The sequence below is a fragment of the Onychomys torridus genome, chromosome 20 (assembly GCF_903995425.1).
Source record: "Onychomys torridus chromosome 20, mOncTor1.1, whole genome shotgun sequence".
Lineage (NCBI taxonomy): Eukaryota > Metazoa > Chordata > Mammalia > Rodentia > Cricetidae > Onychomys > Onychomys torridus.
In genome coordinates this window covers 608,506-622,088 of record NC_050462.1, presented here as the reverse complement: position 1 = coordinate 622,088, position 13,583 = coordinate 608,506, and positions in this window count along the sequence as shown.

The following is a 13,583-nucleotide window of genomic DNA, read 5'->3' as shown; positions in this document are numbered from 1 at the left end:
TCCTCCTAGGACTGCCTCTGTCGTGCTAGGGGTAGAACTCGGGACCGTGTGCATGCTACGCAAGCACTCTACCCACTGGGCTACCAACTCAGTGATGTTCGTAATTCTTGCAAAGCCCAATCACTGTGTGCTTCCCGGAAAGTGTACAAAAGCTCTCTCACAGGGAGAATGTATGTGCCCCCCCCCCGCTGCGCACCCCATCCACACACACCCCATCCAAACCAGGTGTGTCCCAACATGTGCCAGCCAGGGAAGCACTGAAGAAAAGAACAGCTTGAAGGAGCCGCTGGAGCTGACTAACAGGTACTGACTGGCTGGAGCCCAGAAGGTCTAAATGGAACTGAACTCTAAGGACACTAGCTCCAGCGGGGAGAGGAATTAGAAAATAACATTGGGTAAGATGTGGGGATACTTCCTCATGGGGTAGGATTGAACACTCTGACAAGGACCTGAGGCCAAGGCAAAGGTGCTGCTAAGGTGACCTCTGGAAGCTTGGAGAAATGGTGGCCCATACTAACACAGGGAATGCCGGGGCTTTATGGAAGATGGTGGAGAAGAGATCAACAGGCTAAGGGAAGTGAGTGTGCTAAAGTGAATTGTCCTGGTTTGCTTCCTGATGTTGGGATGAAACCCCATGACCAAAAGCAACCTGGGGAGAAAAGGTTAATTCTGGCTTACAGTTTTAATCCAGCCATGAGAGAAGTCAGGACAGGAACTCAAGGCAGGAAGCAGAGGCTAAAGCAGAGGCCATTGAAGAATGCCACTCACAAGCTTGTTCCTCAGAGCTCATGCAACCTGCTTTTTAAAATGCAACTACCTGCCTGGGGTGACAATGCCTACAGCAGACTAGGCTCTCCCACACCAATCACTAATCAAGAAAAGATAAGGGGGCAGCCCACAAGGAGGCCATTGAGTCTATACAGCCATAACAAACCAACCATGTGGTAAGGGAGCTGAGGACAGCTGCTGTCCAGTCTCCACCTCTGAGCCAGCTATTGACCCCATGTCTCCTACAGTGAGGTCTGACACTTCAACTCTATAGTCAAACTGTGTGACCGTGGCTCCTCCCACCTCCCCATAGACATTGATGCTCATTTATACTCAGGAAAGGAGCAAAGCCACACATTTTGGAGAAGGACATGGGGTCAGAATTGGCATTAACACTAGAAGACTCCAAATCACTTCATCATTGCTTTTCTTCATGGAAGGTATGAGTCATAGTAGGTCTTCAGCATCCCAAGAGCTACCCAGTAGGCATCTACTCTGTCTCTGAATTACACACACACACACACACACACACACACACACACACACACACACACACACACTGGTCCCTTGGTTTGTAAGTAGGAGATCTCCTGGTATAAAAAGCCAAATAGAATGGATACCTCTGCTGTTGGTCCAACCCTGAGCAAAGAGCAAGAGTGATTCCCTATGAAGACAAGGGTAGTGCCTCATGGGTCATGGATCAGAACATATCACATACTGAATTCTATGCATTTCCAAATCCTTAGTGTTCCCTGTTGAAGGATGCTGATGAACTCGTTCTGTGATCTTAACACTCGGGATGAAAGGACGAGTCAAGCATCTACTACGCTTGTTTCTGTCACTGGGTAACTAAATGGTAGTGAGGAGACACTGTAGAACCCAACTTAGCCACTCAGAGGAAGGGAATGTGCCAGGTGAATTATCATTGAAAAGTTTAGACAATTGCCTTAGAACCAGGACACAGCCCAAAAGCCAGCCATTGTATAAGCCCTCATAAATTAAGTATTTATTTTGCGTTTTTACGTGTGAGCTCTTATGCATGTAGGTGCTCTCAGAAGCCAGAAGAGGGTGTCAGATACCCTGGAGCTGGAGTTACAGGCAGTTGTGAGCTGCCCAACCAACATGGGTGCTAGAAAACGAATTTGAGTCCTCTATAAGAGTAGCAAGCACTCCTAACCACTGAACTATCTCTCCAGTTCCCATGTCCTAATTAATAAATTTCAGAACTGATCATTAATAGCTACTATATCTACCAAAAAGGTGCAGCCAGAGTCTTAGGGTTTCTACTGCTGTGATGAAACACCATGACCAAAAGCAAGTTGGGGAGGAAAGGGTTTATTTGGTTTATGCTTCCACATCCATAGTCCATCACTGAAGGAAGTCAGGACAGGAACTCAAGGAACCTGGAGGCAGGAGCTGATGCAGAGGCCATGGCAGGTGCTGCTTACTGGATTACTCCCCATGGCTTGTTCAGCCTGCTTTCTTATTTCTAGAATGCAGGACCATCAGCCCAGGGGTGGTACCACCCATAATGGGCTGGGCCCTTCCCCCATCAATCACTAGTTGAGAAAATGCTCTACAGGCTTGCCTACAGCCCGATCATATGGAGACATTTTCTCAGTTGAGGCTCACTCCTCTCAGATGACTCTAACTTGTGTCAAGTTGACATAGAATTATCTAGCATGGCATGGCATGTAATATACCTGGTGGAAGAGTCCCGCACCACTTCTGAAGAGGGTCTGCCAGGCGAAACTAACTAGAAATACAGGCTGACACAGCCATGTCCCTCCTTGGCAACTCTGCAGAACTAAAGAGCTGACTTCACAAAGAAACAGATTACAAGGAAAACAGCTATATAGACAAAAACCTGGAGATGCTGTCAACAAATCACAAAATGCAGATCTTATGTGGATACAGACTCAGATTGTTTGAGAAAAACAAAAGGAGTCTTTAAACAATTCCTAAGACAACTGGAAATACAAACACCAGCTGAAATATTTGGTGGTATGAAGCCATCATTGCTAATGTAGTTAGGCTTACATAAGAAACAAATAGTTCTAGGTTTCAGAAATACATACCAAAATAGTAACAATGATTCCGTATCTGAAATGCTTTGAAATGATATTGGGAGTAGGGATTATGTGCAATAGAGAAGACAGTTTGGTTTTCACTCGATCATTGTTGACACTCAGAGATGGCTACACATACACACACACGCCGTATGATTCTGAATTTTGCGCTTGTAAATTGCCATAGTGAAAGTTTAAAAGCAGATATGCAGAAGGGGCCTAGTTAGACTGGGGGAGGGGTAGATGGGGTTCTTCAGAGTGTGTCTGTGCCTTCACAGCTGTGTGTTTGTAACTAGACAGGATTTGGTCAGCAGGTGGCTGGGGCCCTAGGGAGCAGGAAGGAAGAGAATGTGCTAGGCGGAATGTCAGGCTCCATGTAATGGAGTGTTAGAACCAGGGTCCAAACAACAAGGCATGAACACATCAGGAAGGCTGAGCATGGTCTATGACACATAGACACTTGCTGCCTCGGCTGCCAGACCAATTTCCAGCTCCCACTCCCTGGCAGGCACCGGGCACTGGATGTACTGCCAATGATGAGCAGACTGATTCCAGGACCGAGTCTTCTGGTGAAGGTCCCATCCCTAAGCCTAGCACAGGAGTAGACAGGCAGACCAGACCACCTGAAGTGCTCTTTACCCTTTCCAGACCGAGACAATATGGGGACAGAGGAAGGGCATCTTAGGAGGGTTCTATGGCTGGTGGTTACTGTTCTCCTGCTGTGATAAGACACCATGACCAAAGCAAGTATAGAAGAGTTTGTTTGGGGCTTGTACAGTTTCAGAGAGTTAGAATCCATGACCATCATGGTGGGGAGCATGGCAGCAGGCAGGCATGACACTGGAGAGCTTAGATATTGCTCCACAGCACTCAGGGGGTTGATAGACACTGGGAATGATGCAGGCTTTTGAAACCTCAAAGCCCACCCCTCAGGACTCGCCTTCTCCAACAAAGCCACATTTCCTAATCCTTCCCAAATAGTTCTATCAACTGAGGACCAAGCATCTTAATATATGAACCTATGGCATTCATATCCAAACCACCACAATTGCCCAACTTCACAATTGCCCAACTTCAGTTTCTAAGCAGAACTCTCCAGCCCTTCATGGTTTTGGAGCCACGTGGTGCCACCACTCTGGCCACAGGTAGATGAACTGAGGATCTCATCTAATCCCAATAGAGAACTGTCCGTCCACTGAACTCAGTCCATCATTCTCCTCTCCACTACTTGAACTAGGAAGCCAAGATTGAGAGCTGTGAACAGCACCTTCGGGAGATTTGGGGGACCCAGATAGGCAATGGGCTCCAACAGAGGCAGGGTTGGTTCTGGGTGACTCTGGACGAGGTATTATGCTTCCAGCTGCCCATCAATACTCAAGTGACTTTATATCTCACAGAAATACTAGCATGTCATTCTATTCACAATAGCTAAAGTGGAACTGTCCCGATGGCCCTCAATACTCAAGTGACTTTATGTCTCACAGAAATACTAGCATGTTATTCTATTCACAATAGCTCAAATGGAACTGTCCAGATGGCCATCTATGGATGAAGGGATAAAGAAAATGTGGTACAAGCACACAGGAATTTTACCCTTTTGTAAGGAAAAAGTGAAATAACATTCATTGGAAAATGGGTAGAACTGGAAATTATTACATTAAAAGAAATAAGCCAGACTTTTATGTTTTCCCTCATACATGGATCCTAGAATTTAACTTGTATATATGTACATGTGGGGGGGCAGGTTATGGGAGAGGTGTGCATATGTGTGCAAGGCGCATGTGCAGAGTGTATGTTGGTGAGCATGAGTGAGTTCTGTGTGTTGGTGTGCTTATGCGTGTGTTCAACAGCACATGTGTGGATATGCATGGGAAGGCTGTTTCCACCAGTCTTTTCTCCATTTTTTATAGGATTTCTCACTGACCACAGGACTCACTGATTCAGGTAGGCTGGGTGGCCAACAATCCCCAGGGATCCCGTCTATTGGTGAAATTATTAAGGCAACTCCACGGAGTTAAAAGAGAGGTTTATTTTGTGGGGGTAACTTACAAGTAAAGAGATAGGTTACAGGGTCTGGGAAAGTGTAGTGCAGTCCAGTGGTTCTCTGGAAAACTCTGCTCGATCTACCTCCAGCATCCAGGATCCAGGAACCAAGAGAGCCTGCACATCTGGATCTCGGGTCTTCAGTGCTCCTGTCTCAGCCCCGCCTCGTAGGCATGACAGTTTCTGGAAGCCTTAATGGAGGTAGTACTTCCAGGGCAAAGCTGGAACAGCTACCCACCACACCCATGTCTGCTCCCCAGAGTGCTGGTTTTACAGGCATGAACTAACACAGCCAGGTTTTTACGTAGGATCCAAACGCAGGTCCTCAGGCTTGCACAGCAAAAATGTAATTGGCAACAGAGCCATTGCCTCGGACCTAGCAGAGTTATTTTCAGGAATGTAAAAAGCAAGTGTTTCAGGGATGGCGTAATGGCTCCATTAGTAAAGCACTTTCTGGGTAAGTATAGGACCTGAGTTTGGTGGATGATACACAACCTAAGAATGACACACAAGGTTAGCCGCTGGCCTCCATACACTCACACATGTGTGCACCTGCACACCCATGAACATAAGCACACACACACAAAGGACACATGGTAAAAGGTCATTACCAGCGAGTTTAAGGTCATATGATTACGGCTATGTTCAGATACCAAAAAACAAGGAGAAATAGTAACAAGAGACAAATGTCAGCACCAGACCCTAAGCTGAGCCATGGAGGGCCACTAACCCACCTAATCTCACTCACAGCCACCCTGAGAACTGGTGACACAGTGGGACCATAGGGACAAACTGAGTTGCTCACTAAAACTTCAGGATGTGATGGGGAAGACAAACATTACTGTTCCACGATGCTTCTTTATGCAGATAAGGAGACTCAAGAAGGCAGAGAGTCCCAGAGAAACTCGAGGGTGAGCAAACCCCTTCAATGGCTTGAACTGAGTGTGCAATCTGTGTCCACCAAAGCCCACCCTGTTCTTAAGAGCCCAAGCACCATCATTTTCCACTGAGCCAGCTTGAAATCAGCCCTTGACTGGATCCAGCTTGTGCTGATTTCTGCCCTTGCTTCTGGGGAGAACAACAGGAATCACAATGTCTTCCCGTCATCTACACTAAGATCCTGTGTGTTAAACCCCTGCTTGGGTGGCCCTGCACCAGGGAAACAATCTTGAGCTGGGATTGTCTCAAATGTCAGGTTGTCGAATGGGACTCCATGTCATTCCTGCCCCATGGATGGACTCCCTGGATGGCATCACCAGAAGAAACAGCGTCTACACAAAGAAGGCCTTGACAGAGTGTGGTCAACACGTGGCCGGAATGAGATGCAGTGTAGATTATCCCCTTCTGAGAAAGTATCGCTCCCGCCACAAATTACAGAATAAACAGAGACTGGCCAAAACCACTAACAAGTGAAAAACAGGAAAGCCAAAATGCTAACGACAAAGGGAAGAGAGTTGCTGTAATGAGACCAGACCAGAAAATTGAGAACTTTCCTTCTGCTTTGCCTGATTTTCCACCCACCACCTCTAACCCTCAAGATTTAAAAAAACAAAACCATGAACTCTTCCATCTGAGACAGAGTCATTAAATGGAAGCAATGTATGCAACAAAGGCTACAGGTTCTCAAGTATCCTGAGCTAATTCTCAGGTCCACCTAAGAGAAGCCACCAGGCCAGCACCTCTGTATGCCCTCCAGATCTCCATCTGGGAAACCATAGCAGTTCATAAACCAACAGAGACTTAAAAGGCAAGGGAGGAGAGAACGGGTCCTTCTAAATGGGGCAAAGGCTGGAGAGACGACTCAGTGGTTCAGAGGACTTGAGCTCTTCCAAAGGACCCGAGGTTCCAGCCCCAGGACCCACTACCAGTCCGCAGGGAGTCCAATGCCTTCTTCTGGCCCCTGGAGGCACTACATGCCCCTTACACACAGTGCATGAAACGTACATGCAGATAAAATACCTACATGCAAAATAATTTTTAAAAAAATTTAAATAGGGCGGGGGCTGGATAGGTGGCTCAGGGGTTAAGAGCACTAGCTATTCTTCCAGAGTTCAATCCCCAGCAACCACATGGTGGCTCACAGCCATCTATAACGAGATCTGGTGCCCTCTTCTGGCATGTAGACAGAACACTGTATTTGTAATAAATAAATAAATCTTTTAAAATAAAATAGGGCAAGAAGTGAGTGTAGCAAAGCCATGATGGTGGAGTTTGGAAACTGTTCCAACAGTATCAATAGCTCTAGGGCCTTCTCTGGACACTGGGGCTCAGCAGCCAGGGACCCAAGCAAGCTCCTCAGCCTCTCGGCATCCCAGTTCCTTCTTCTTCACACTTAAAGTGCTAAAAATAGAGCCTGCATGAGAGCTGCCTTAAAGGCCCTCACAGGGCCCTGTTAGATGTCCTCTTTATAGCAAACATCATTTGTAAATGTTTTGTGATTAACGTGGGAAACAAAGCTATCCCTAAAGCTTAAGAGCCTGTCTGACTCCTGATTCTGTAAAAGCCTGAACTATGCAGGATTCTGCCAGTCCCTGATTGGAATGTGGACAGGCTGTGGGGAAGGTGTGAGCCTCCTGCTGTGGCTCCTGAAGGCCCATCAGAGCAAAAGCAAGAACAGGAAATGGAAGGAGAGAGAAAGTGGAATTCAGAGGGAGGGCAGGAGCTGAGAACTCCCTCAGTCTCAGAGATAGTGTTGAGAGTGATGCACACAGGTGCATACACACACTCACCCATGCACCACCACATACACATCCTCACACATACGCATGTACACACAGATGTACACATATACTCACACACAATGCACACACATACACACACATGCATAAATACACACACTAACACAAAACATGCACACACTTATGCACACATACACACACTCACGTGCACACAGGTACGTGCACAAACACATACATACAGACACTCACATACACACACACTCATACACACACGTGCGCTATGACTTCATCCTTTGCGTGATTGGACAATAAACAGGTAGTGCTAACATTCTCATTTGACAAAGAGATCCAGGCATGCTGTGATCTCACTTCAAGGAAGTGCAGGAACCAGGCTGCCAACCCAAGGGCCCTACATACAGCTGCGTCTGTTCTCCAGCCCATGTGATGGCAATTCATCCTCACTGTCAAGGTAGCTGGATTTGGAACTACCTAGGAGACTTACCCCAGGTAAGTCTGAGAGAGAAAACACCCACACTGAGTGCGGGCAGCACCATGGCAGGGATCTCAGAATGACTGACAGGGAATGAGAGAAAGAGCTGAACCCAGAATGCACCCCTCTGCTTCCTGGTGCAGACAACGTGGCCGGCATCTCAGTCTTCCCACACCATGCCTTTGCCACAACAATCAAACCATGAACTAAGATAAACCCTGTTCTCTTGAGTTGCTTTTGTTGGCTATTTAGTCACAGGGACAAGAAACATAATTAATAGACTTGATTGATTTATCTGCAGAATGGGGCTTGTACTGAAGCCTTTGTCAGCCTGCATCTCACTGTAGTATTTGAAAATGTCTCTCGGCATAAACGTCCAGTTTGTGTTTCCCAGGCCATATAAGTGTGTTTCTTAGCCTGATTACAGGTGAAGATGACTAGAAGACACGATAGCCAGCACAACACAGGTATGCCCTCCTGGGGCTGTCACACAGGTGTGGGAGGCAGAGTCCCACCTAAAGGCCAAGGCTGATGCCGGCACATTGTGTCTGTCCTCTAACGCTGAGCTAATCCTGCACATCTGTGAAAGGAAAGCAGAAGCGCGGAGAAAGACAGTGTTCTCACAACTGAAGTACTGCGGCCTGCAGTCTTGGGAAGCTGGAGCCTGCAGAGCCTGGGCTCCTGGCTTTGAACCACAAGAGAGATTCAGGAAACAAGATGCTTTGGTTGAAGAAAGGTCACAACAAAGACCTCTGTTTAGACAAGAGACTAAAATGCCAATATAAAAGAAAAGTCTCAGTTCCCTGGGGATGCTGTCTACTCGTGTTTAAATGAATCATATCAGAAATTCTCCACCTCCAGCAGTGGACTCAGAACCTTGGTCTCCATTACACACACGGGGAGGAGGACGTCCAGAGAGGTCACACAGTGACCTAGGACAGACTGTGAGCAAGGAGCAAAGCCAGAAGAGAACCACAGCTGCATAGCCCCTCTATGAAGGACATCCCCCTGCCTCTAAAATGTTTGCAAAATCTCATGAGGAGACTCAACAGAGCATAGATCCAAGGAGGCTCTCAGCACTGGCACCGAGTTCCCAACGTACAAAAGAAAACACATTGCATGAAGTAACTGGAGTCAAGGCGTAGGCAGCACTCAGCTGGGTGGACACACCCATGCAGGGTGCTCTCACTGATGGAAGTAACACTGCCATATTGTAACCAGGATGCTGGGGCCTGGCAGCCATGATCAGAACCTTCAGACCTTTTGTAGGTAGTATAATAGATAACATTCAGGGCCTGTGACTTGGACCAAAATGACATAGTCAAGGAACACAACACAGAGTAAAATTACCTTAAAAGAAGAGGAGAAACAAAAAAAACCAAACAACTAATCATACTATTGAGAGGCAACTTTTGAGACTAGACGGAGGAGGACATTCAAGGAGGCACAACAAGTCCTCTATTTAGACAAGAGACTAAAATACCAATATAAAGAAAATACAGAACCAAGTGGGGTGTTGGTCTAAACATAAAAGTTGATAGATTGGCTAAAGCAGTGGAGCAGACACAGATGAAAACAGGAATTAGTGAGTGAGGCGGCAGTGTTCGCAAAGCCTCTCAGGGCCGCAGGGTACTGTAGGGTTCTGAGAACAACACTTCTTAGCACAGGAAGTAGGAATGTAGAGGATGCAGAGAGTACAAATGTGCTAAATACTAGATTTTAAGAATCTTGAGAGGTCGAGCAGTGGTGGCCCATGCCTTTAATTCCAGCACTTGGGAGGATCTCTGAGTTTGAGGCCAGCCTGGTCTACAAAGCAAGTTCTAGGACAGCCAGGGTTACACAGGGAAACGCTGTCTCAAGAAATCAAAAAAGAAAGAAAAATAGAAAAGAATCTTGGAAGAAGATTGGGTAGGAGATCCACCTCAGCCTCTGGCACCCTGGCATCCTATACCCAAAGAGTCTGGAATGTTCTGGTGGAAGATCCACCTCAATTCCCATTCCCCATCTCTTTCCCCAAACCTGCCCCTTCAAAGCCTGCCAAACACAACTCCTCCCCCAGAAAGGCTCAAGACCACTCCCACAGGGTATTTAAGCTGCATCCCAGAACACAGACATGTGATTTTCCAGTCTCTCATGCCCAGATCCTCTCTGCAGAGCTGGAGAATTACCCAGGAATGCTTTCTCCATTAAACCAGGCCTTTTTCTAATTGGGTCTGATCTGGTCTGATTTGGATTGTTGCATCAGTGGAGAGGCTTATCGGCGATCAAAAAACTTATCAGAAATAACTGAAAGATAATGGGAGAAGTTTGGGGAAATGCATAGAATGAAATCGAGACAATCAGTCATAACAAAGCAGAACCATAGCGATCTGATAGAACACTGTTGTTCAGATGTATTGATGGTACTTACAAATAATGAAGAAGGAGACAGGAAACAGAGAGGATGCATCAGTCTAGCTGACCCAGCAGGCAGATTGATATGATATTCAGTAGTCACACCAAGTGCAGGAGGACCCTTGAACACCTCTTTAAAAGATGTATTTATTTTTATTTTCTGTGTATGGGTGTTTTGTCAACATGTATGTCTGTGTGCCACATGTGTGCAACATCTTTGGAGGCCAGACGAGGGCATCAGACAACCCTGGGACTGGGGTTACAGATGGTTGTGATCTGGGTGCAGGTGTGCTGGGAATCAAACCTGGGTCCTCTGGGAGAGCGGCCAGTGCTCTTAACCACTGAGTTCCCTCTGCAGCCCCAGATGCATTTCTAAAAAGTGTAAGTGTTAGTTCATAACATCTGTTATCTTCATTATTTCTCTGTTTAGATTTTTGTCTGGATGACCTATCCATTGGTAAGAGTGGGGTATTGAAGTCTCCCACTGTCAATGTATGAAGGTCGATGTGTGATTTAAGCTTTAGTATTGATTCCTTTACAAACATGGGTGCCCTTGTGTTTGGTGCCTGAATGTTAAGAACTGAAAGATCGCCAGGCAGTGGTGGTACACATCTTTAATCACCTGGGAAGGAGAGGTAGGTGGATCTCTAGGTTCAAAGCCAGCCTGGTCTACAGAGTAAGTTCCAGGACAGCCAGGGCGGTCACACAGAGAGACTCTGTCTCAAAAAAAAAAACAAACAAAAAAAAAAAAAAAAAAAAAAAAAAAAAAACAAAGAATTGAAAGATCATTTTGGTGGATCTTTCCTTTGATGAGTATGAAGTGTCCTTTCCTGTCTCTTTCGATTAATTTTGGTTTGAAGTCTATTTTGTTAGATTTTAGAATAGCTACACCAGCTTGTTTCTTAGGTCCATTTGCCTGGAAAATCTTTTTTCCAATCCTTTAATCAGAGGTAATATCTGTCTTTGAAGTTGAGGTGTGTTTTTTGGATGTAGCAGAAGGATGGATCCTGTTTTTTTAATCCATTCTGTTAACCTGTGTCTTTTAATTGGGGAATTGACTCCATTGATATTGAGGAATATTAATGACCAATGATTGTTAATCTGGGGGGGGGGTTGTTTGTTTGTTTTTCCTTTGGTAGTGATGGTGGTAATGTGTGTGTGTGTGTGTGTGTGTGTGTGTGTGTGTGTGTGTGTGTGTGTGTGTTTCTTCTTTCGGTTAGTTTGGTTTAATTGGTGTGAGATGATCTATTTCATGTGTTTTCATGGATATAGTTAACCTGCTTGGGTTGGAGTTTTCCTTCTCGTACCTTCTGTAGGGCTGGATTTGTGGATAGATACTGTTTAAATTTGACTTAGTGATGAAATATCTTGTTTTCTTTATCTATGATTGAAAGTTTTACTGCGTATAGTAATCTGGGCTGATATCCATGGTCTCCTAGAGTCTGCAAGACATCTGTTCAGGACCAGGGCTTTTAGAGTATCCATTGAGAAGTCAGGTGTTATTCTGATAGTTCTGCTTTGATATGTTACTTAGCCTTTTCCCCTTGCAGCTTTTAATATTCCTTCTTGATTCTGTGTGTTTAGTGTTTTGATTAGTATGTGGTATGGGATTTTCTTTTCTGGTCCAATCTATTTGGTGTTCTGTAAGATTCTTGTACCTTTATTGGCATGTCCTTCTTTAGGTTAGGATTTTTTTTTCCTATAAATTTGTTAAAAAATATTATCTGGGCCTCTGAGTTGGGATTCTTCTCCTTCCTCTATTCATATTTTGGTCTTCTCATGGTATCCCAGATTTCCTGGATGTTTTGTATTAGGGATTTTTTTAGATTTGACATTTTCTTTGATCGGTGTATCTATTTCTTTTATTGTGTCTTCAATGCCCGAGATTCTTCCTTCCATCTTTTATATTCCGTTGGTGATGTTTGTTCTGTAGTCTATAGTTCCTATTCATTTACCTAGATTCTCCACTTCAGGAGTCCCTGAGTTTGTATTTTCTTTATTGCATCTATTTTCATTTTCAGGTCTTGAATAGTTTTATTCATTTCCTTCAACTGTTTTGTGTTTTCTTGGCTTTCTTTAGGGGTTTATTCATTTTGTCTTTAAAGACCCTCTTCATAGACTTGGTCTTAAGGTTGTTTTCTTGTGCTTCAGTGCTGTTGGGATATTTAGGGCATGCTGTAGCTGGACTCTGGTGGTGACATATTACCCTGGTTGTTGCTGGTTGCATTCCTACACTGGTGTCTAGGCATCTGGGCTTGGGGTAATTATAGGTCTAGGAACCAATTTCTGAGTTTGTCTTTGTTGGATTTTTTTTCCCCTTTGTTTCTGTTTTCTTCCTGGTCTTCTAGCTGGAGTAGCCTGAGGTTGAGTAGAGGGTCTCTACCTGAGGTGAGGGATGGAGTTCAGCAGGAGTTGGGAGCCTGGATATAGTGATGGTGAGGGTGGGGCAGGTGGTGGTAGGCTGGGTGGGCATGGAGTGTGGGCAGTGCTGGGGCAAGCAGGCTACATGCAGTTCTGATGGCCTTGTGTCCAGCGGGGTGCATCATCAGAGTTGGGGGCCAGAACACAGGCTATGAAGAAGGCATGGCCGGTTGGGGATATGGTGGCCAAGAACTGAGAAAGTGGAGACAGTCCATCAGCCACCAGCCTACCTGGCATTCTGGCAGCCCAAGTGGTCTTTGTGGGGTATGAGGCTCCCACCATAGTTGTGGGCAGGGATATGTTCACAAGGAGAGAGGGGGCTGTTGGAGGAAGGCTGGGAGGGCACCAAGGGAGTGTTGGTGGTCTGTCAGCAGCCAGGGCCGGAGGGGGGGCTTTCCTGGGTTCTAGGTACCACCACACCCTCTAGTAAAGCAGGGCATTCTACTGGAGTTTGAGCTGGGGTGACAGTGATGAGGAAGGGGGGCTGTTGGAGGAAGGCTAGATGGGCACTAAGGGAGTGTTGGTGGTGTGTGGGTGGGCGTCTTACCTGGGGTTCTGGGTGATGTCATGGCCTCAGGTGAAGCACAGGGGCTTCAGTGGGAGTTGTGGGCTGGGATATCGTGATGAGGAGTGGGGTGGTAGTTGGAGGTAGGCTTAAGAATTTTTTTTTAATTAGTTTAGTTTGATTTTTTTGAGACAGGTCTCTCTGTGTAGCCTTGG